Source organism: Pelophylax lessonae, assembly GCF_965119305.1.
Source record: "Pelophylax lessonae genome assembly, chromosome: 5".
In the NCBI taxonomy this organism is placed as follows: domain Eukaryota; kingdom Metazoa; phylum Chordata; class Amphibia; order Anura; family Ranidae; genus Pelophylax; species Pelophylax lessonae.
This window is the reverse complement of record NC_138772.1, coordinates 52,154,124-52,176,524: the sequence shown is the minus strand read 5'-3', so window position 1 is coordinate 52,176,524 and position 22,401 is coordinate 52,154,124.

The following is a 22,401-nucleotide window of genomic DNA, read 5'->3' as shown; positions in this document are numbered from 1 at the left end:
GTTTATGATCAGCAGTTTCAAGTTTTGCAACATAAAAATTGATTTCCCTGTTTTTCCTTTCATCAGAGGTTTCAAATGAATGGATTGCAGTCATTGTATAACAGTTACTATATTACTCACTGCTGTCATGGCAACCGCCATCCTGAAACCCTCGTCGCTTATAAGTAAAGTTTGTCGGCATTCACTCTGAATTAATGGAAGGTCTTAATCAAGCAACATGTGTTTGATTACATCAATTGCAGCATACAACTTGACCTGTGAATGGAATTTTATTCCATTGTGCTGTGATCAGAGTGAGAACCCAATGTGCGCCATTAAGAGAGAACATTGTGGCGCTAATGCATTTACACATAGGTGTGCACAGTAAGTATATTACATATTGCATTAACACTAGGGATCGACCAATTATCAGCAAAGCCGATATATCAGGGGCCGCCGATATGCACTTTCCGATATATCGGAATCGGCCCGGAGGTTACCAATATTGCCGATATTTCGGGAAAGTGCTGTACTGGAGTGATGTCTGTAGGCATCACCCCAGTATCGGCGTCCATAGCCGACGGTCAGCTGTCTTGTAATGAAAACCTATGCGGCTGATGTCAAGCTCCCCCCCCCCCCCGCCACCTTCCACGGCTCACCCGGGTCTCCCGTCCCACCGGGAGACCCGGGCAACCAGCCTGCACAGCTGCCGAAGAGAAGACCCGATCAAAGCCACATTCGGCTCTGATCGAGTCTCCATGTTAAAACCCGGAAGTGATGTCATGACATCACTTCCGGGTACTCAGCGCCAAATTCAAAAAAATTACAGCATTCAAAACAGCCAAACTTGGCGTTTTGAATGCTTTTAGGTGCCAAGGAGGGGTTTGGGGTCTTTTAGACTCCCAGATAAATAAAAAAAAAAAAGGTTTTTTTAAATGTACGAAAATATCGGCCAGTATCGGCTGATACCGATATGCAATGACCAAAATATCGGTATCGGCAATGAAAAAACGATATTGGCCGATCACTAATTAACAGCCAAAAGTTCAAAAACACACAGGCCTTTCTCTGCAGCCTCAGCTGCACTGGACAGTGAATGAATGGGAAGTGCTCTGTGCTGAGCAGCTTCCCGTTCATTCACAAACCGAAGCATAGTAAACACTTACTTAGTAAGTAAAACACTTCACTATGCTTCAGCTATGAATGAACATAGTGAGAGAATGTGTTAATTTAGAAAAAAAAAGAGGCCGTTAAAAGACATATTGACTACCCCGACTTCTGGTCTCCATCCTGAAACATCCGGGGGAGAGGAGGGAAGCCAAAAGAATTAAGGGGTACGCAACACGGGGGGGGGGGCAGAGCAGTGTTCATTTGAGCTCATGAAAATCATAGTGAAATCTAAAACCTTCGAGATTGAGATCCTGCAGAAAGAAATCTTAGACATCAAGGAGTAGATTTTACCACTCTAGGATAGCTCATTAGATAGCTCTCGAGCCTTGCAGCTAAGCAATGGCTTTGGCAGCCGCGGTGGCCGCCGGAAACCCGGCCATCGCTGCAGGGACTGACAGAAGGCGGTGTGCCGTTGTAAACATGGCACACCACTCATCTGTCACTGATTGAAACGGCTCCTGTGTTCCTGTTATTTCGGAACAAAGGAGCCCAGTTTTCATCCACCAAGTCTGGCCCCCACACAGTTAGAATCACCCCCTGGATACACATTTAACCCTTTGATTGCCCCTGGTGTTAACCCCTTCCCTGGCAGTGTCATTAGTACAGTAACAGTGCATATTTATAGCATTGATTACTGTAGTAATGTAAAAAAGGAAAAAAGTGTATATATCGCGCTAACCAAACAAACAAAGAGCTGCCAGCACTGAACAACTGAAAATACAGGTTGTAAAGACAAATGGATAAATATTAAGTGCAGCGCTAAATGTGATAAGTGAACCAAACACATTCTCAAAAAATTATGATAATAAAATCACATAAACATATAATAACAATGAAAGTCCCATGAAGTGTTATATGAAACACATGAGGTGAACAAGCTTAAGTGAAAATATTAAATAGTAGAATAAAGTCCCATATAAGATGATATATAGAACATAGAAAGTCCCAAAAAGTGAAGGATTGATCCAGCTCTGGAAAAAGATAGTAAAACAAATATTCAGATCCCATCACCAGATGGAACAAATAAAATGGGCGCTCACCAGATGGTATGGACCTATAATGTCGTATGACATACAGGTCAAAAAGGCTTCACAGATAAGCTCCCAGATTCCTCCTTAAGATGACCTTGGATGTTATTCCGGGCTCACAGTGAGTGGAGAGGAGGAGGAGTAAATCCCTCATTCACCATATCACATAAAAGCCAAAAGAAAAGGCACATAGTGTAAAACTGCTTAAAAGGAAATGTATTAAAAAGCAGGGGTGCACTTACAGACATCCAATGGTAAACCAGCAATACAGTCAAGACAAGCAGTCTACAGGGAGATCCTGACGAGTTTCGTCTTAGTAGACATTCTTAAAGGATATTGCTCGAGCAATATCCTTTGAGAAGCATTATTATCAGGACAACCAGGATGCATGTCCGGCTGATGTAGTTGTGACCAACACTTTGGAACCATCTATATGCATGGGTTTTTGGGATCTGTGTGCTTTACAAGAAACCCTACAGCTAAATTTAAAGCCACTTTAAACGCATTGATACACAAAGGTGTTCATTTGGGGATCCTTTCTGATAGAGAGGGGGAAGCTATGGTGCCAGATTTTCCTATTATTCCCATCTTTCATCACCTTCCTAAAACCCACAAGGGGTTCACACCCCTTGTGGGTCGTCCCATTGTAGCTGGTATAGAATCTTTAAATGAAAACTTGGGGCTTTGGGTTGATTGTCAGTTACACCCCTTGGTTAAAAATGTATCTAGCTACTTACGGGATACTAATGATTTGTTGCAAGTATTTGAACTCATGGAATGGATAGATGGGGATGTTTGGATGATGTGTCCAGCTTGTATTCCTCCATATCGCACACTTTGGGATTGCAGGCGGTGGAATACTTTCTGAACTATCACAGCAACTATTCATATATGTTGAAGGAATACATTTTGGAATGTTTAGAGTATTTACTTACCCACAATTTTTTCTCCTTTGATGGTTATTTTTTATCTCCAGAGATGCAGGGCCTCCATGGCGGCACCTTTTTCACCTTCTCTCGCTAACCTATACATGGGTTGGTGGGAGAGGGTCCGCATCTTTGGAGATACCAATCCTTTTAGTTCACAGATCAGATTTTTCCATTGTTACATTGATGATCTGCTGTTCATTTGTTCTGCCTCTGTAGGGACGTTAGAAAATTTCCTATTGTATCTTTTTTTTTTTTTTATGAATATGTTTATTGAGGTTTGCACACAATAGATTAAACAATACAGACAAAAGAAAACACAAAAAGGAACATACGTACTTGATGCATGACTCGTGCATAGAAACTCAGAATAAGGCAGAAACCTTCCATAAATGAGTCCATAGGTTTGTCTCAGATCATTGTACATACTTAGGAGACGCCATTTGGATAGTAAATGTGAAGGATCACATGGATATCATAAACCTATACATGAGATATATTCAATACATTCTATAGAAGTGGCTACAATCCAGGGAAAAACGACAACATTTCACGGTGCTACTAGAGATGCAGCTGATGCTGTTGTGGGTTCGGCAAACCAGCTATGCCATATCTTGTTAATTTTTTTGGGGCAACCTCTATGGCAATAAGTATCCTTATATAAAGGGAGATTATTCTTATATATATATATATATATGGATGGGGGGATGGCTGTTTCCATTGCATTGCTATTTGCTTTCTGGCGTCGAATAAGAGTAAACTGATCAGGGTTCGTTTCGCTGTAGTTGGAGCCAAGGCCAAATAGACAGACGCTCATGGAGGGTTGAATAGAAAGCGACGTGACTAAATTGCTGAGAGACAGCACTTCTTCCTAGAAATTTACTATTTTGGGGCAAGACCAGAAGATGTGGGTGCATCGCCAGCATTCTGGACGACTTGTGGGGTTAATTGTATTGGCCCTATAGGGAGTAAAGTAAGCTCTTTGAACTATCTTAAATTGTACAAGGCGATCGCGTAAGGAGACCAGGTCTGAAATGGAAAGTCCCCCACGTGATCCCAATCGTCATTGTCCAGTTCTGGAATATCCTGTTTCCATCCCAACCAAAGCCAATCTAAAGGACGCAAAGAAGTCAATGTTAAGTGAGAGTATAGACGGGAGGTGGACTTTTTGTGGCATTCTGTGCGGAGGATCTCCTCTAGGGCCGACTGTATGATTGTGCAAAAGGAGTGTGGAAATTGAGAAGTGAAAGCGTGAGAGAGCTGGAGATAACGGAAGAAGTAGTGTGATTATTATTATTATACAGGATTTATATAGCGCCAACGGTTTGCGCAGCGCTTTACAACGTGAGGGAAGACAATACAGTTACAATACAATTCAAAACAGGAGGAACTAGAGGGCCCTGCTCATTAGAGGTACAATGTGATGGAACATTATGTGAGGAAGAGAGTTGTGCCAGCTGAAGTAAGGATTGTTGTGGAGCTACCTGGGAAATTGTTTTAATGCCATATCTGGTCTAAGCGTCCTATTGTATCTTAATGATAACAATTTGAACCTACGGTTTACCAGACATGGACAACACTTTGATTCCCTTTCTTGATGTAACCCTATCCCATTGTGCGGGCCAGATTATATCTGGCTTATACAGGAAACCTCTGTCAGGAAACACTCTCCTCCGTGCAGATTCTGGGCACCCCAATCATGTGACCTGGGGTATTCCAGTGGGTCAGTTTTTGAGGTTGCACAGGATCTGTAGTAGGAAGGTAAATTTCCAAAGAGAAAAAATTGTCATGGCAGATAGATTTCAAGCTCGGGGATATGAGCCGAAAATAATTCAAAGAGCGATTGATATTGCTGAAAAAACTCAGAGAGAGAGATTATTACCCCAAAAAAATCGTAGATCTAACCTGGAGAATATCCCTATTTTTTCTACGGCATATAGTTTCAAGTTTAATAAAATTAGAAAGGTGATTGAACGTTACATATCAATTTTGTATAAGGACTAGTGTTATGAAAATAAATAACAATAAAATCTTAAGTGAATAAATTACTACACCCCAATGGCCACATGCATTCAGTGTCTTCACCTAACACAAATGACAAACCAAATAAATAAATAATGCAGCGCCAAAGGTACAATAAATAGTGAAAATTAGTGAATAAATTAATCACATACAATAAATCAGTGAAGAAAAACCCCTGGTGAGTAAGTCGTTTCAGTGACGCAACGCGTACGGAAGAGGAGCCTGCGCACGGAAGCTGTATCCAGATTGATCGTCCACACTTCCTGTTAAACGCCCTGTGAAAGCCCGCATTGCTGAAGTGCATGGAATTGTGAGTGTGCTACCTATTTGTTTGTTGTTTAATAAAGCAATTCAGAGAGCACTAGAGGAGTTTTTTCTGTTTTATATATAAACGGTATCCTGGCCTTTATTTACCTGAGTTCTGAGACCACTTTAAGACCGGAAGGATTTGCCTCCTTAATGACCAGGCCACTTTTTTCAACTTGGCACTGCGTGAATTTAACTGACAATTGCGCGGTCGTGCGATGCTGTACCCAAATGAAATTTACGTCCTTGTTTTCCCACAAATAGAGCTTTCTTTTGGTGGTATTTGTTTACCTGTGCAATTTTTATTTTTTGCGCTATACAAAAAAAAGAGCGACAATTCTGAAAAAAAATCTATATTTTTCACATTCTGCTATATAAAAATCTAAATTCTTTAAAATTTTAGGCCAATTTGTTTTCTGCTACATATTTTTGGTAAAAACAAATCGCAATAAGCATATTTTGATTGGTTTGCGCAAAAGTTATCGCGTCTACTAACTACGAGAAAGATTTATGTCATTTTATTATTTTTTTTTTACTAGTAATGGCGGCGATCTGCGATTTTTTGCGGAACTGCAACATTGAGGCGGACAGATTGGACCCCTGACTGACATTTTTGACACTTTTGGGGGGGACCAGTGATATTACTACAATAATCAGTGCTAAAAATATGCACTGTTACTGTAATAATGACACTGGCAGGGAAGGGGTTAACATTGTGGGTGATCAAGGGGTTAAATGTGAGCCTAGGGGAGTGATTCTAACTGTGGGGGGGGGGGTGACTTGTGAAATGACCATAGAGACCTGTGATCTTATATAGAAGGATCACAGGGGCTCTATGATCATTCCAGGGAGAAGGACGGTCGGCTGTGTTTAAAACAGCTGACCGTTCTTCTCTCGCAATCGGAGCCGCCTGCCCACTGCATCGGCTTCCCCGCTGACGAGTGGGGGTGGGAGCACGGCGGCGGCGGCGCACGCTCGCCCCCTAGCCTCCTGCTCGCGACCGACGTACAGTTACGCAGGAGCGGCTGCCTGCCACAGTACATCTGCGGCGGGCGGTCCTAAAGAGGTTAAGCAAGAAGGGGGAAAAGGTCATCTTTACATACCCTGACACCATTGGGTGTAACAGCGTATCTGACTCATTGAAATATATGAGTCAGAGAATAAGGTGAGGTGCCATAGAGCACGGATTTGAATACACACAGAGCACTTGTGTGTGGATTGAAGCAATTTTTACTTTATATTGCATGGCACAGATGGATTATTTATATATTTATTTAACTTTGGACTTTTTTCCTAATATTTATATGCACAAGATACAAATATTTATTATTTATTTATGATTTATGGTTATTTATGATATTTATGTACACGAGTAGGGTTGTGTTTAATATCTATTAATATTTATAGACACTCAAGTTTGTATTAACCCTTTCACTTTCTGGGTTTGTTAGGTGATTGTCACGGTTTTTATTCACTGATTTATTGTATGTGATTAATTTATTCACAAATTTTCACTATTTATTGGATCTTTGGCACTGCATTATTTATTTAGTGTTATGAAAAAACTCTTTTCAAAGGGGTTAAATCTTTTTCTCGACGAGCCCTCGTCACTAGCTAATTTTCTTTCCCCTAGTGATTTTGATTCCCGAAATCGCAGTGGCACTTGGTTAGATTTCAAGGGGAATTTTAACGGTGGAGCGAGGCATTGTCCATGCCGTCCCCGTTTTATTAAAGGTAACCAAATTATCTCCACTGCGAATAGCGGGTCTTTCAAAATTAAATCTTTTATTAATTGCAACACAAAAAATGTGATTTATTTAATCACTTGTAAGTCATGCAGGATGTGGGTCGTACAACCAGAAGGCTCAGTGATCGTTTATACGATCACATTTATGACACAGAGAAGGAACACAACACCAATGTTGCAAAACATTTTAACCACTTCAGCCCCGCCCACCGTACATTTACTGCGGCACTCAGCCGCTGCTGGGCAAAGCGACTTAGCTCTACGTCGCTCGCTCAGGAGACTCTAGGGGCGAGCGCGCGCCGGCGGTGGCGCGCTCCCACCCCCGCTCGTCAGCCAGGGAGCCAGCGTGTGTGACCGGCGGCTCCGATGGCCACCGGCCACTCGCAATCTCCCGCAGCAGAGAGAGAAGGACAGATGGCTGATTGATGTAAACACAGCCATCTGTCATTCTCCCTGAAGTGATCACAGATGCTATGTGATCCTGCTATATAGGATCACATGTCTCTGTGATTAGCTCACAAGCCACGCCCCCTGCCAGTTAGACTCACGCCCCTAGGGACACAATTAACCCCTTGATCACCAGTACAGTTAATTCCTTCCCTGCCAGTGTTGTTTTTACAGTAACAGTGCATATTTTTAGCACTGATTATTGTAGTAATGTCACTAGTACCCCCAAAAGTGTCTAAAATGTCAGTTAGGGGTCCGATCTTTCCACAGCAATGTCGCAGTCCCGCAAAAAAAATCGTAGTAAACGCAATAACTTTTGCACAAACCAATCAAAATAGGCTTATTGAGATTTTTTTTTACCAAAAAATGTAGCAGAAAACAAATTTGCCTACAATGTTAAAAAATGTAGATTTTTACATTTTTTGTTTGGAGAATTTCATATAAAAAAATATGAAAAATATTGTTATTTTTTTAAAATTGTCGCTTTTTTTGTTTATAGCGCAAGAAATAAAAATTGCACAGGTGATCAAATACCACTAAAAGAAAGTCAATTTTGTTTAGGTACAGCGTTGCACGACTGCGCAATTGTCCGTTAAAGTCACGCAGTGCCGAATCGTAAAATGGGGCCTGGTCATTAAGCAGCCAAATCCTCCGGGGCTAAAGTGATTAATGAGATGCATGGTGGGGATATTTCCTTGATACAAATTCAGGGAATTGTAAAGGTTAATACACCAAGAAGAGGGGGCGACAACTTCAGAATACTATGTAAACGATAGGATTTCTTCCTTGGGAACGAGAATACCGGCAGGCCTAAATTTTGAATGGGATTTATCCCATTTTTATGATTGAGCTTTGCGTGGCGGGTTACCAGGATCATGTCGTGTATATCTCATTATAGTTTATTAATCAATATTTTGCAGGTAATGTTTATATTTTGGACTTTGAACAGCTTGACTTTTTGTCGCTGTGGCATCATGATTCCCATGATATATACTCACTCATTACATTGTAGATAAAGTTTATATATATTTTTTTATGGTTTTGACTCTAGATAAAATGTTATAATTTTGGACATTGTTATGTGGTGATATCGTGGGACTCATGAAATGTGTTAGTGGTGTGGATACATCCACAGAAGATTTTACCGTACCTTTTAATCTTCCTCTTTCCTTTTTTCTTGAAAGGCTCCAGTTTTATAATTTCATAGTCCTTTCCTTTGATTAACCACTTCAATACTGGGCACTTTCACCCCCTTCCTGCCTAGGCCAATTTTCCCCTTTTAGCGCTGTTGCATTTTGAATGACAATTGCGTGGTCATGCAACACTGTACCTAAACCAAATTTATGTCATTTTCCCCCCACAAATAGAGCTTTCTTTTGGTGGTATTTGATCACCTCTGGGTTTTTTCCTTTTTGCTAAACAAATAAAAAAAGACCGAAAAGTTTGAAAAAAAAAAAGCTTTTTTGTTTATGTTATACAATTTTGTAAATAAATACGTTTTTTCCTGCACTGATGAGCACTGACGAGACTGCACTGACAGGCACTGATGAGGAGGCACTGATGGAGTGGCACTGATGGGGTGGCACTGATAGGCGGCACTGATAGGCACTGATATGTGGCACTGATAGGTAGCACAGATATGAAGCATGGGTGGGCACTGATAGGCGGCACTGCTGGGCACTGATAGGCGGCATTGATGGGCACTGATAGGTGGCACTGATGGGCACTAATAGGTGGCACTGATGGGCACTAATGGGCACTGATAGGTGGCACTGGTGGGCACTGATGGGCACTGATAGGCAGCACTGATCGGCACTGATGAGCGGCACTGATGGGCACTAATGGGCACTTATAGGCAGCACTGGTGGGCAATAATGGGCACTGGTGGGCGACACTGAAAGATGGCAATGATGGGCACTGGTTGGCAGCACTGATAGGGAGGGCACTGGCGGGCAGCACTGATGGGGAGGGCAATGGGGGGCTCCCTGAGCCCTGATTGCCATCCCTGGTGGCCATAGTGGGCATCCCTGGGGTCATAGGTGGGCATCCCTGGGGTCATGGGTGGGCATCCCTGGTGGTTCTAGTGGCACCCCCCGAGGGTCTGCACTGGTAATCAATGATCTGATTACCAGTGCCGACCCCCCCCTGTCAGGGGAGCCGCCGATCGGCGCTCCTTTACTCGTGCCTGTCAGGCATGAACTAAGGAAAGCCGATCAACGGCTGTTCCTGTTTACTATGTGACCAGCCGTGATTGGACACGGCTGGTCACATGGTAAAGAGCCTACGTCAGAGGCTCTTTACCGAGATCGGAGATGCAGGGAGTCAGGTTGACACCTCGTGACCCCGGGGGGCGCACAGAGCTGTATTATCCTGCCGCCGTCATATGACGTCCGGTCAGAATATTACAACCACATTCCCGCCGTCAATCTGCTATAGGGTGGGCGGGAAGTGGTTAACCAGAAGTGGTTAACCACTTCTGGACTGGAAGGATTTTCCCCCTTAATGACCAGGTCATTTTTTGCAATTCGGCACTGTGTTATTTTAACGGACAATTGCGTGGTCGTGCGACACTAAAATTAGATAAAATAAAACTAAATAAAATTAAAGTCCTTTTTCCCCCCACAAATAGAGCTTTCTTTTGGTGGTATTTGATCACCTGTGCGATTTTTTTTATAAACAAAAAAATAGCGACGATTCTGAAAAAAAAAACTATATTTTTCACATTCTGCTATATAATATATTCCCCAAAAAAAAAAAAAAAAATCAAAATTTTTCATTCTTTTAGGCCAATTAGTATTCTGCTACATATTTTTAGTAAAAAAAAAAAAATCACAATAAGCGTTTTCTCTCTCAGAGCCCATTCACATTAGCGCGACTTGTCAGGCGACTTGTCAGCCTGACAAGTCGCGGTATGTCGCGGTCCATTGATTAGCACAGGACCCGTTCTAATAGGAGCGACACAAGTCGCTCCGACTTAGAAAAAGGGTCCTGTACTACTTTGGGGCGACCTTGGAGTGACTTGCATAGACTTCCATTATGTGAAGTCTCTGCAAGTCGCGCCGAAGTCGCAGTGCACATCGGTGCATGCGACTTCACAGGTCCCCCCCAAAGTCGTGTCGCGCTAGTCTGAATGGGCTCTTAGCGGGGGGGCGATTGCGGGTGCACCGCGGCAATCACGGCCGCCGGCCTGGTGGGGGCGGGAGCATACCGCTGGCAGCGTGTGCTCGCCCCCCCAGCACCCTGCGAGCGACTTCGTAGAGCTATGTCGGTTTGCGCAGGAAAGCCAGCCTGCCGCAGTAGGGAACCAGTTAACACAAACTGGTTATGTTTGTTGATATTTCTGTAAATATATATATATATATACACATGCAGTATTTTGTTGCTTTTCATTATTGTATCGTCCTTGCAACTTGTATTTATATGGGGTGCAAGGTTCTGTTACATTTTATGTTTTTTATTAGAAATCAGTATGTGTTCTCAAAGAGAACAAGAAGCGGAAGAGAAGGTGAACATTCAAATACTGAGACATTTCACCTGCAACTAATTGCCAATAATTGAATAATTACGATATGTGAACTCTATAGAATTTTTGCTTCCGCTTGAATCTTCAAGGTTTTGACAAAGCATGCATAGTCGTGTGAAACGCATCATCCCTTTGTCCCCTGCTGTTTTCCTCTGACATCCTGTGCTTATAGGTTTTTTACATTTCTTCAATAAATCTTCATTGCATCCCATGGGAGTGCTACGATTCCTCATTCATTTGTTCATGATGGTCTGCCTCAGTGCGCCCCATCAGGAGTTTGTTCACTTTCAGCCCTATAGACCCACCTGGAGTTGCGATATCCAGCTTCCCATTCACTCTGAATTACTGGAAGGTCCTAATCAAGCAACATGTGTTTGATTACATCAATTGCAACATACAACTTTACCTGTGTGTAGCACTGCCCCCTTGAGGGCTGCTGAATTCTTCACCTTTTTGGGTCCCTCTGGGTTATTGTTAGCAACTGCATGCAGAAATATAACACTTTACTTTCCGGCTCAGTCAGTGATCAGTCTAGGGCAGGGGTACTCAAATGTAAACTTGAAAGGTCCACTTACAAATTTTCCATTCAGTCCGAGGTCCGGAAAAGTGACCGTCAAATTCCAAATAAAGAACGCCAACAACAAAAAAAGGCATTCCCCAAAACTTGCCCCCATCCAATGCAGAGAGACCATTGTGCGTGCCCCCATTAATGCAGAGTGACCATGTGCGTGCCCCCATTAATGCAGAGCGACCAGTGTGCTTGCCCCCATTAATGCAGAGTGACCATGTGCGTGCCCCCATTAATGCAGATCGACCATGTGTGTGCCCCTATTAATGCAGAGCGTGTCCCCATTAATGCAGAGCGACCATGTGCGTGCCCCCATTAATGCAGAGCGACCAGTGTGCGTGCCCCCATTAATGCAGAGCGACCATGTGCGTACCCCCAATAATGCAGAGTGACCAGTGTGCGTGCCCCCAATAATGCAGAGTGACCAGTGTGTGTGCCCCCAATAATGTAGTGACCAGTGTGTGTGCCCCCAATAATGCAGCGACCAGTGTGTCTGCCCCCAATATTGCAGATTGACCAGTGTGCGTACCCCCATTAATCTGGACCGCCGAAGCGGTCTGCTTCCTTCTGTCATCAGCGGCGGGGTTAGAATTGAGAGGATCGGGAGGATCGGAGTGGCTGTGTTTTACACTTACACCGCTGCATGATTACAAAAAGCCAAGTACAAGTTCTTACCCGACGGAGAGGATGTCCTACAAAGTCCCGCCTCCTGGACACCTGCTCCTATGATAGACGTCACCAGTGTTCTGTCTATCATAGGTAAGAGCCGGCCCAGGAGGCGGGACTTTGTAGGACATCCTCTCCGCCGCAGAAAAACTTGTACTCGGCTTTCATGCAGCGATGTAAGTGTAAAACACAGCCACTCCGATCCTCCCGATCCTCTCCATTCTGCCCCCCGCTGAGACAGAAGGAAGCAGACCCCTTCGGCGGTCCAGATTTTAATCTGTGTGGGTCCGGAGGCGGCCCGGAGTCCGCCTATTGAGGACCCCGGGTCTAGGGGGTTGTAGTTGTTTTTATGGTTTTATTTTAAATAGGGATGGGAGAAGGGATAGAGTGGGAAACTCCAAAATGTAACTATTCACAGTTAATGAGGACTCCTATCTGAAGATGCAGCCAAGCTGCAGATTCACCTTGCCACTAGATGAATTGAGGGTAAAATCTCTGTAATGAAGACTTGATTGAGCAACTATCTTCATGGTACTCGCCTAGCACCCCCTTTTATTCCACCAGTCCTCTGACTACTCTTCTTCGAGGTGGCCCCCTCACAGGTCAGGCCCTCAGACATGATCCCCTGTATTCACAATACTGTTTTTTCCAGGTTCTCCAGTGTCTCAACCCCTCTAGACAGCTCTCCTGGACCTCTGGGTTCAGCTCCTTCCTTCTGGTTCACCAGGACGTCTGTCTGTGACTGCGTGCCACCAATGCAAAGCAGGAGGCAGCCGTCACCCTCCCTCCGGGACTCTGCTCATCAGCCAAAGACCCCAAGCACATGTGCTCCTTGCTTTTATATCACACCCCAGAATGCACAGTCTGTGCCAATCACTGAGGCTGTATCAAAGCCTGTGTGTCCTTTGGCCTGGTTTCCTCCACTGTCCAATATGCCTCCCTATTGGACCAGTGTGAAACACCCCCTAGACCAGATGAATCAGACACTGAGCACCATGAGCAGACCTAACTCACAGATCCTGCTCTCTGTTAAGTAGAAAGCAATATTGAATTTTCCTGCTGCTCCTCTGATAGGCAGACAGAGCATAAACTATACTCTCTCACTAGCACCTACCTAGGAGGGTGCCACATGTGAATGGGATTTTATTCTGTTGTGCTGTGATCAGAGTGGGAACCCAAAGTAAACCATTAAGAGAGAACATTGCGGCACTAATGCATTTACGCATAGGTGTGCACAGTGTATTGCATTAGGGGGTACACCCAAAAGTTCACACACACACGCCTTTCTCTGCAGCCTCAGCTGCACTGTACAGGTCCCCACAAGCGCTTAATTTATAAAATAAGATCTGCAGGTATCGACAGCAAGGTCTGCTCTTGGATACGTAACTGGCTAAAAGGGCGTGTCCAAAGGGTGGTAATAAACAGCTCATACTCAGACTGGTCTGAGGTGGTAAGCGGGGTCCCCCAAGGCTCAGTCCTAGGACCAACCTTGTTCAATTTATTCTTAAACAGCATTGAGGACGGGATCAGTAGTTCTATATCAGTTTTTGCAGATGACAAAAAATTGGGCAGGGAAATAACTGCACAGCATGAAGCAGATATCCTACAGATTGACCTGGACAAAATAACGGAGTGGGCAACGACATGGCAAATGAGGTTTAATGTGGAGAAGTGTAAGGTGTTGCACTTGGGGACTAAAAACATAAAAACACGGAAGCAGAAGACAGGTGCCGGCATCGGCTGAGCGGACGGCGGGGGAGGACGGTGGGGGAGGACGGCGGAAGATCGCAGGGGAAGGTGAGTTTTAAAATGTAAAACAACAGATTTCCGTGCAAAACAATGTACCGCTTTTAGCACAGAAATCCTGACATAGTCAGACCGCCAGGGAGGTTAATAACGCTTTCTTTTGATATGTTGCTTTGCCTCCCATTTAATGTTATTGTGCTGTCATACGGCAACCCAGGTTAATGCGCAAAATACAAAATGTCAATGTGCATTTGGTAACACAGCAATGGAATAGCCCAGTGTGACTGGACCCATGTCATTTTTGTAACACACAGATCTAAATCTACTCTAAGGGCTCTTTCACACGGCCGCTCCGCTTGTCCGCAAATCATCCTATTTTTTTGCGGATGATTTGCGGACATAATGTAAGTCAATGGCACTGCGGATGTCAGCGGAATACCATCCGCTGACATCCGATTTTCTTCCTTTCAGTTCTGTTCCGTTTTTTGGAACGGAACAGAACCCTATTTTTTCATCCGTTCAAAAAACGGAAAGGAAGGGAAATCGGATGTCAGCGGTGTTATCCGCTGACATCCGCAATGCCATAGACTTACATTATGTCCGCATATCATCCGCAAACGGATGGGATGATATGCGGGCATACGGAGCAGATGACACAAATGTCATCCGCTCAGTGAAAAAAAAAAAAAAAAAAGTCCCGCAGCGGAGAAGAAATGCGGAGCGGCCGTGTGAAAGAAGCCTTAGAAAAGATCCCTTGCCGTATGGAAAATTACAAATTTGTAAAACACAATGAGATGTTTTGGTTGCTAAGAATTTGCAAAATAAATGCTATCTCTGATTAGTTTAAATGTTGTCCAGGCTGAAAAAAATGTCTTTTCCCAGGCCCATGCTAACTGACATACAGCTCACGTAGCTGGAGATTTGGGATGTTCCTCCTGTCTAATTGATGATTTCCTTGCTGACTCAACTGTGATTTGAGGAAGGAAGGAAGGAAGGAAGGAAGGAAGGAAGGAAGGAAGGAAGGAAGGAAGGAAGGAAGGAAGGAAGGAAGGGAGGAAGGGAGGGAGAAAGGTTACAAGAGAGAGGAGAGGAGAGACATAATGGAAGGAAGAAAGGAAAGAAGGAGGGAAGGAAGGAAAGAGGAAAGGAAGGAAGGAAAAGAGAGAGAGAATGGAATAAAGGAAGAAAGGAAGAGAGAGAAGAAGAGAGAAAAAAGGAAGGAAGGAAGGAAGGAAGGAAGGAAGGAAGGAAGGAAGGAAGGAAGGAAGGAAGGAAGGAAGGAAGGAAGGAAGGAAAGGTTAGGCGGGAAGAGAGGGAATATATGAAAAAGGAATGAATGAAGGAGAAAAGGGAAGGAATATAGAAAGAAAGAGAAAATGTAGGAAGAGATAGAAGAAGAGAGACATGAAGGAAGGAAGGAAACGAGGGAAAGGGGGAAGAGAGAAAAGGTAGGACGAGAGGGAAGAAATGAGAAAGGAGGGAAATGAGAAGAAGGAAGAAATATAGAAAACATGAGGAAAGAGAGGAAAGAAAAGAGAAAAGAAGGAAGGAAAGAAAGAAGAAGGGAAGGAGAAAGGAAAGAAGGATTGAAAGAGTAGATGAAGGAAGGAAGATAGATAGGAAGAAAGAGAGAAAGGGAAAAAAACAAAAGAGGGAACGAAAACAAATAAATGAATGGATATAGCAATAAAGGAAGAGAGGGAGGGAGAGAGAAGAACTAGAGAAGAGAAAAAATAAAGTAATGGATGGATAGAAGATGGAAGAGAGGTAAGAGGAAAAGGTCAGTAGTGAAGGAAGGCCAGTAGAGAAGGAAGGTCAGTAGTGAAAAAAGGTCAGTAGAGAAGAAGAAATACTTACCTTGAAAATGTCTTTTCCAGCGCTGCCATCTCAGGTGTGGGCAGCTGAAGCCAGCGCGCCCTCTTCGGCGTCCTCTTCTGTGTCCTCTTCGTCCCAGAATGCCCTGCACCGACCCCGCTCGTCATGTCCGGGGCAGGCACGTCATTCCTGCACAGCTTCTGTGCATGCCCAGAAGCTGCTTAGCAGTGAATGACATGCCTGCACCGGAACTGACGAGCGGGGCCGGTGCAGGCGCATTAATTCCTGGGAGCAATGACGCTCAGCTCCCAGGAATCAATGCAAGCAGGAAGTGACAGCGCGGGCCACGGCCGAAGAGAGAGGAACAAGAAGTAAGGTGAGTATATTTTCTTCTAAAACAAAGTAAGTAAAGAAAAAAAAATGTTCGATTATCCAATTGTTTTACAGGTGACTGAGAGGAAGAAGATGGCGAAAAGTTGTATTTTAGGGTGGAACTCCACTTTAAGAGGAAGAGGAGCCTGTGCATCCGTGCACTGACCTTCTTCACTACTGCCAGCCAGTGGTGGCCTGTCAATAAGGGTGCAAGGGCACCGCCCCCAAATTTTAACTTGTTAGGAAAAAATAAATGTATTTTGTTCATTGAATTAGTGTGTGCGGGGCGCCAGACTAATGGGCGTCTATTAGGGAGTGTAAAATTTTTCAAATCATGTGATCGAGGCTGAGAGCTCTATTGGCTTCTTTTAAATTGTCCTTGGGATGCAGAGCAATGTGCCCCAACACTCCCACTGTTGATTTTAGCATCTTTTTATCATTTGTCCTATGCAATTGGTCGGTTAGTAGGGCGTAGGGCATAGGGCGAAGGGTGGGGATTTGCCTGTCATCGTGGATTCGCGTCACTTATTCGCTCCTATTCTCTCTTGAGAAGAGCAAATTAAGGGTGGGGGGGGGGGGTGTATGATCAACATGTATAAATACATGAGGGTTCATATAGTGAACTTGGTGTTGAGTTATTCAATTTAAGGTCATCACAGAGGACAAGGGGGCACTCTTTACGTCTAGAGGAAAAGAGATTTAATTTCCAAAAAAGGAAGAGAGGGAGGGAGAGAGAAGAACTAGAGAAGAGAAAAAATAAAGTAATGGATGGATAGAAGATGGAAGAGAGGTAAGAGGAAAAGGTCAGTAGTGAAGGAAGGTCCGAAGAGAATGAGGGTCACTAGAGAAGGAAAGTCACCAGATAAGGTGGGTCATTAGAGAAGAAAGGTCGGTTGTGAAGGAAGGTCACTAGAAAAGGAAGGACAGTTGAGATGGTGGGTCGGTAGAGAAAGAAAATATGTAGAGAGGGAGGGTTGGTAGAAAGGAAGGTCAGTAGAGAAGAAGGGTTGGTAGAGAAGGAAGGCCACCAGAGAAGGTGTGTCAGTAGAGAAGGAAGGTCACCAGAGAAGGTGGGTCAGTAGAGAAGGAAGGTCACCAGAGAAGGTGGGTCAGTCGAGAAAATAGGTCAGTAGTGAAGGAAGGTCAGTAAAGAAGGAGAGTCAGTAGTGAAGGAAGGTCAGTAGAGAAGGAAGGTCAGTAGTGAAGGAAGGTCAGTAGAGAAGGAAGGTCAGTAGTGAAGGAAGGTCAGTAGAGAAGGAAGGTCAGTAAAGAAGAAAGGTCAGTAGTGAAGGAAGGCCAGAAGAGAAGGAAGGTCAGTAGTGAAAAAGGTCAGTAGAGAAGGAAGGCCAGTAGAGAAGGAAGGTCAGTAGTGAAAAAAGGTCAGTAGAGAAGGAAGGTCAATAGAGAAGGAAGGCCAGTAGAGAAGGAAGGTCAGTAGTGAAAAAAGGTCAGTAGAGAAGGAAGGCCAGTAGAGAAGGAAGGCCAGTAGAGAAGGAAGGTCAGTAGTGAAAAAAGGTCAGTAGAGAAGGAAGGCCAGTAGAGAAGGAAGGTCAGTAGTGAAAAAAGGTCAGTAGAGAAGGAAGGTCAATAGAGAAGGAAGGTCAGTAGTGAAGGACAGTCAGTAGAGAAGGAAGGTCAGTAGAGAAGGAAGGTCAGTAGTGAAGGACAGTCAGTAGAGAAGGAAGGTCAGTAGAGAAGGAAGGTCAGTAGAGAAGGAAGGCCAGTAGAGAAGGAAGGTCAGTAGTGAAGGACAGTCAGTAGTGAAGGAAGGTCAGTATTGTAGGAAGGTCAGTAGTGTAGGAAAGTCAGTAGTGTAGGAAGGTCAGTAGTGAAGGAAGGTCAGTATTGTAGGAAGGTCAGTAGAAAAGGAAGGTCAGTAGTGAAGGAAGGTCAGTAGTAAAGGAAAATGCTCGTAGTATAATGTTTCCTTCTGAGTTTTGCTCTAACCGGAGCTCTCCTCACGTTACCGGTGTTACTGATATACATTTCATATTTGTCCTTAGATGCTTTCGGCTGGCTCAGACTCAGACTGATTAGTGCCTCATTTTCAACGAATACAAGAAATAACTAAATGATACTTCAACAGACATTTCCTGGAGAATAATGCTCACAACAAATCGCATTTATCTAATTTGGCTGCAGGAGCTATAAGTCATGTGTACGTCAATATGATATTTTATGGTTGGATGAGGAATGCATGCTTACATTTGTCTTCCCATCGAATCATCACTGTCACTCTGTATTCAGCTGTCTGCTCTTGGACTTCACTGTAAGTCATAATTTAATAAATGGTAGAGTTAGGTAGACAACATATTAAAACAGCCTGAGAAAATTGCTATTTACAGTATGGACAGCTATGTGGGTTTCAATCATTAGTAATGGGTACTAGGAGGTATTTATAACCAAAAAATCAGCTCTGGCTGCAATACTCACATTCTTTTTGGTACTCTTCTCTGCAACAATTGCTGATTAACGCCTAATGATATTTAACCTGGAAGAGGTCATACTATGAGGCATCATGGACACATGTGGCACCATACTCTCATACGTTGATGAAGTGAGGTTGATGACATTATCGCTGCTTCTTGTATTAATGAAAAACGCTAACTGATGGAAAACATCTTAAAGCGGAGTTCCACCCTCGGAAAGTTTTTTTAATAAAAATACCCCCGGGACAGTCAGGGCTAGTGCATTCCACAATGGATAGCCTCTGAACTGTCCCAGGTCGCACTTACCTTTAAGAAGAAATACTTACCTTGAAAATGTCTTTTCCAGCGCTGCCATCTCAGGTGTGGGCAGCTTAAGCCAGCGCGCCCTCTTCGGCGTCCTCTTCTGTGTCCTCTTCGTCCCAGAATGCCCTGCACCGACCCCGCTCGTCATGTCCGGGGCAGGCACGTCATTCCTGCACAGCTTCTGTGCATGCCCAGAAGCTGCTTAGCAGTGAATGACATGCCTGCACCGGAACTGACGAGCGGGGCCGGTGCAGGCGCATTAATTCCTGGGAGCAATGACGCTCAGCTCCCAGGAATCAATGCAAGCAGGAAGTGACAGCGCGGGCCACGGCCGAAGAGAGAGGAACAAGAAGTAAGGTGAGTATATTTTCTTCTAAAACAAAGTAAGTAAAGAAAAAAAAATGTTCGATTATCCAATTGTTTTACAGGTGACTGAGAGGAAGAAGATGGCGAAAAGTTGTATTTTAGGGTGGAACTCCACTTTAAGAGGAAGAGGAGCCTGTGCATCCGTGCACTGACCTTCTTCACTACTGCCAGCCAGTGGTGGCCTGTCAATAAGGGTGCAAGGGCACCGCCCCCAAATTTTAACTTGTTAGGAAAAAATAAATGTATTTTGTTCATTGAATTAGTGTGTGCGGGGCGCCAGACTAATGGGCGTCTATTAGGGAGTGTAAAATTTTTCAAATCATGTGATCGAGGCTGAGAGCTCTATTGGCTTCTTTTAAATTGTCCTTGGGATGCAGAGCAATGTGCCCCAACACTCCCACTGTTGATTTTAGCATCTTTTTATCATTTGTCCTATGCAATTGGTCGGTTAGTAGGGCGTAGGGCATAGGGCGAAGGGTGGGGATTTGCCTGTCATCGTGGATTCGCGTCACTTATTCGCTCCTATTCTCTCTTGAGAAGAGCAAATTAAGGGTGGGGGGGGGGTGTATGATCAACATGTATAAATACATGAGGGTTCATATAGTGAACTTGGTGTTGAGTTATTCAATTTAAGGTCATCACAGAGGACAAGGGGGCACTCTTTACGTCTAGAGGAAAAGAGATTTAATTTCCAAAAAAGGACAGTAAGAGCTGTGAAAATGTGGAAGAAACTCCCTCCAGAGGTGGTTTTGGCCAGCTCAGTAGATTGCTTTAAAAAATGCCTGGATTCTTTCCTAGGTGTAAATAATATAACTGGATACTAATATGTATAGTTAAAGTTTATCCAGGGAATATTTGATTGCCTCTTGGGGGATCAGGAAGGATTTTTTTTCCCCTGCTGTAGCAAATTGGATCATGCTTTTCTGGGGTTTTTTCGCCTTCCTCTGGATCAACTGCGGGTATAGGATTGTGTATATGGGATTGTATGGTTGGGTTTTCATTACTGTTTTTTGTTTTTTATTGGTTGACCCAGATGGACTTGTGTCTTTTTTTAACCTGACTAACTATGTAACTTCCGGCTTTGTCTTTCACAGTGGAAGGTAAAGCGTCTCTCAGCCATGGTTGGAGATTTTAAAGGGGTTGGATTTGGAGATTTCAACAAAACACCAGGCAGTGGCGCACGTGCCATGCTGTATAATGCTCACTGACGCTGTATATATCATCGCTGGCTGCATGTATGTCTGCATCTTTGCACTGTCTCACTATGGCACTGTAATACTGCCATTACTAGTAAAACATAAAAAAATAAATAAAAATGACAGTATACAGTATAACCCGTAGCTTGTAGACACTATGTATAACTTTTGTGCAAACCAATCAATATACGCTTAATTCGATTTTTTTTTTTTTCTTTTACCAAAAACATGTAGCAGAATATATATTGGCCTAAATTCATCAAGAAATTTGATTTTTTAAATGTTTTTTTTTGGATATGTTTTATAGCACAGTCAAAAATATTGTTTTTTTTTTTGTTCAAAATTGTCAGTCTTTTTTTTTTTTTTATAGTGCAAAAAATAAATGCAGAGGTGATCAAATATCATTAAAAGAAAGCTCTATTTGTGGGAAGAAAAGGACATACATTTTGTTTAGGTACAGCGTTATATGAGCGTACAATTGTCAGTTAAAGTAACACAGTGTGTATCGAAAAAATGGCCTGGTCACGAAGAGGGGTGAATCTTCCGGAGGTCAGCAGGTTAATGCAATCTTTCCAATATACGGAGTGGTACCTCAAGCCCAACTTGACCAACTCCCAAACTGACCAAGTCCCTGCTCATTTGACGACTAATATTTCATCTGTTTGATTGTTAAACTAGCTGACAAATCTTCTTATCTTATTGACCTGAACTTCTAGGGAGTGACAACCATTTTCTCCTCTTTCTTCCATCCTCCTCCCCCCTTATTTGATATCACCCTTCAATGTCAAGTTTTAGTCCCTGGATCTGTGTACATATGAGCTTATAAATATTATAACTCTGTAGTCTGTTTTACGCAACTTTCTTTCGATGAGAGTCATCCAGTGGCGTCACTAGGGTTGGTGTCACCTGGTGCAGTAAAACATGGTGTCACCCCTCCCTCCAGGGGGGGTGACAACATGTTTTCCTGTTGCTACTCCTAACACAACCCCCCCCCCCCCAAATGCCCCCTCCTAGCACAAATTTCCCAATACCCTCTCCTAGCTAAAATCCCCCAATCCGCTCTCCTAGCACAAATCCCCCCTCCTAGCACAAATACCCACAATCCTTCTCCTAGCACAAATCCCCCCAATCCCTCCTCCTCACACAAATCCCTCCCAACCCCCTCTCCTGGCACAAATCCCTCCCCCTCCTACCACAGATCCCTCCTCCTCGCACAAATCTCCCCAATCCCTCCTCCCCACACAAATCCCTCCCAACCCCCTCTCCTGGCACAAATCCCTCCCCCACCTACCACAAATCCCCCCAATGCCCTCTCCCAGCACAACCCCCCCTCCTTGTAAAAATCCCCCAAACCCCCTATCCTAGAAAAAATACCCCTTTCTAGTGGTATTAAATATAATTGCCATGGATATCAAATGCACCCATAACTACACAAAACATTTTTTTTTTTATGGATATTTTAATCATTTTATTTAAACCTTTTAACTCTAATAAAAATGTATTGATCATGCTAATATCTATCTAATAACTAAGTTACAACTTAAGATCCACGTGAACGTTGTTCAGCTAGGTCACCATTTCTCAACTTTTTATCATTTTCCGCACCCTTAAAAAATATTTAAAATCTCAGCCTACCTCTAAAATATAAAAATATAAATTTTACTTATCAGTGGGAAACCTCAGATTGGGAGAATGCACACAACATCAGAAGCCTACCTTCACATCAGAGATGTCCCCATCACATGAGAAACCCCCATCAGATCAGAGATGTCCCATCACATGAGAAACCCCC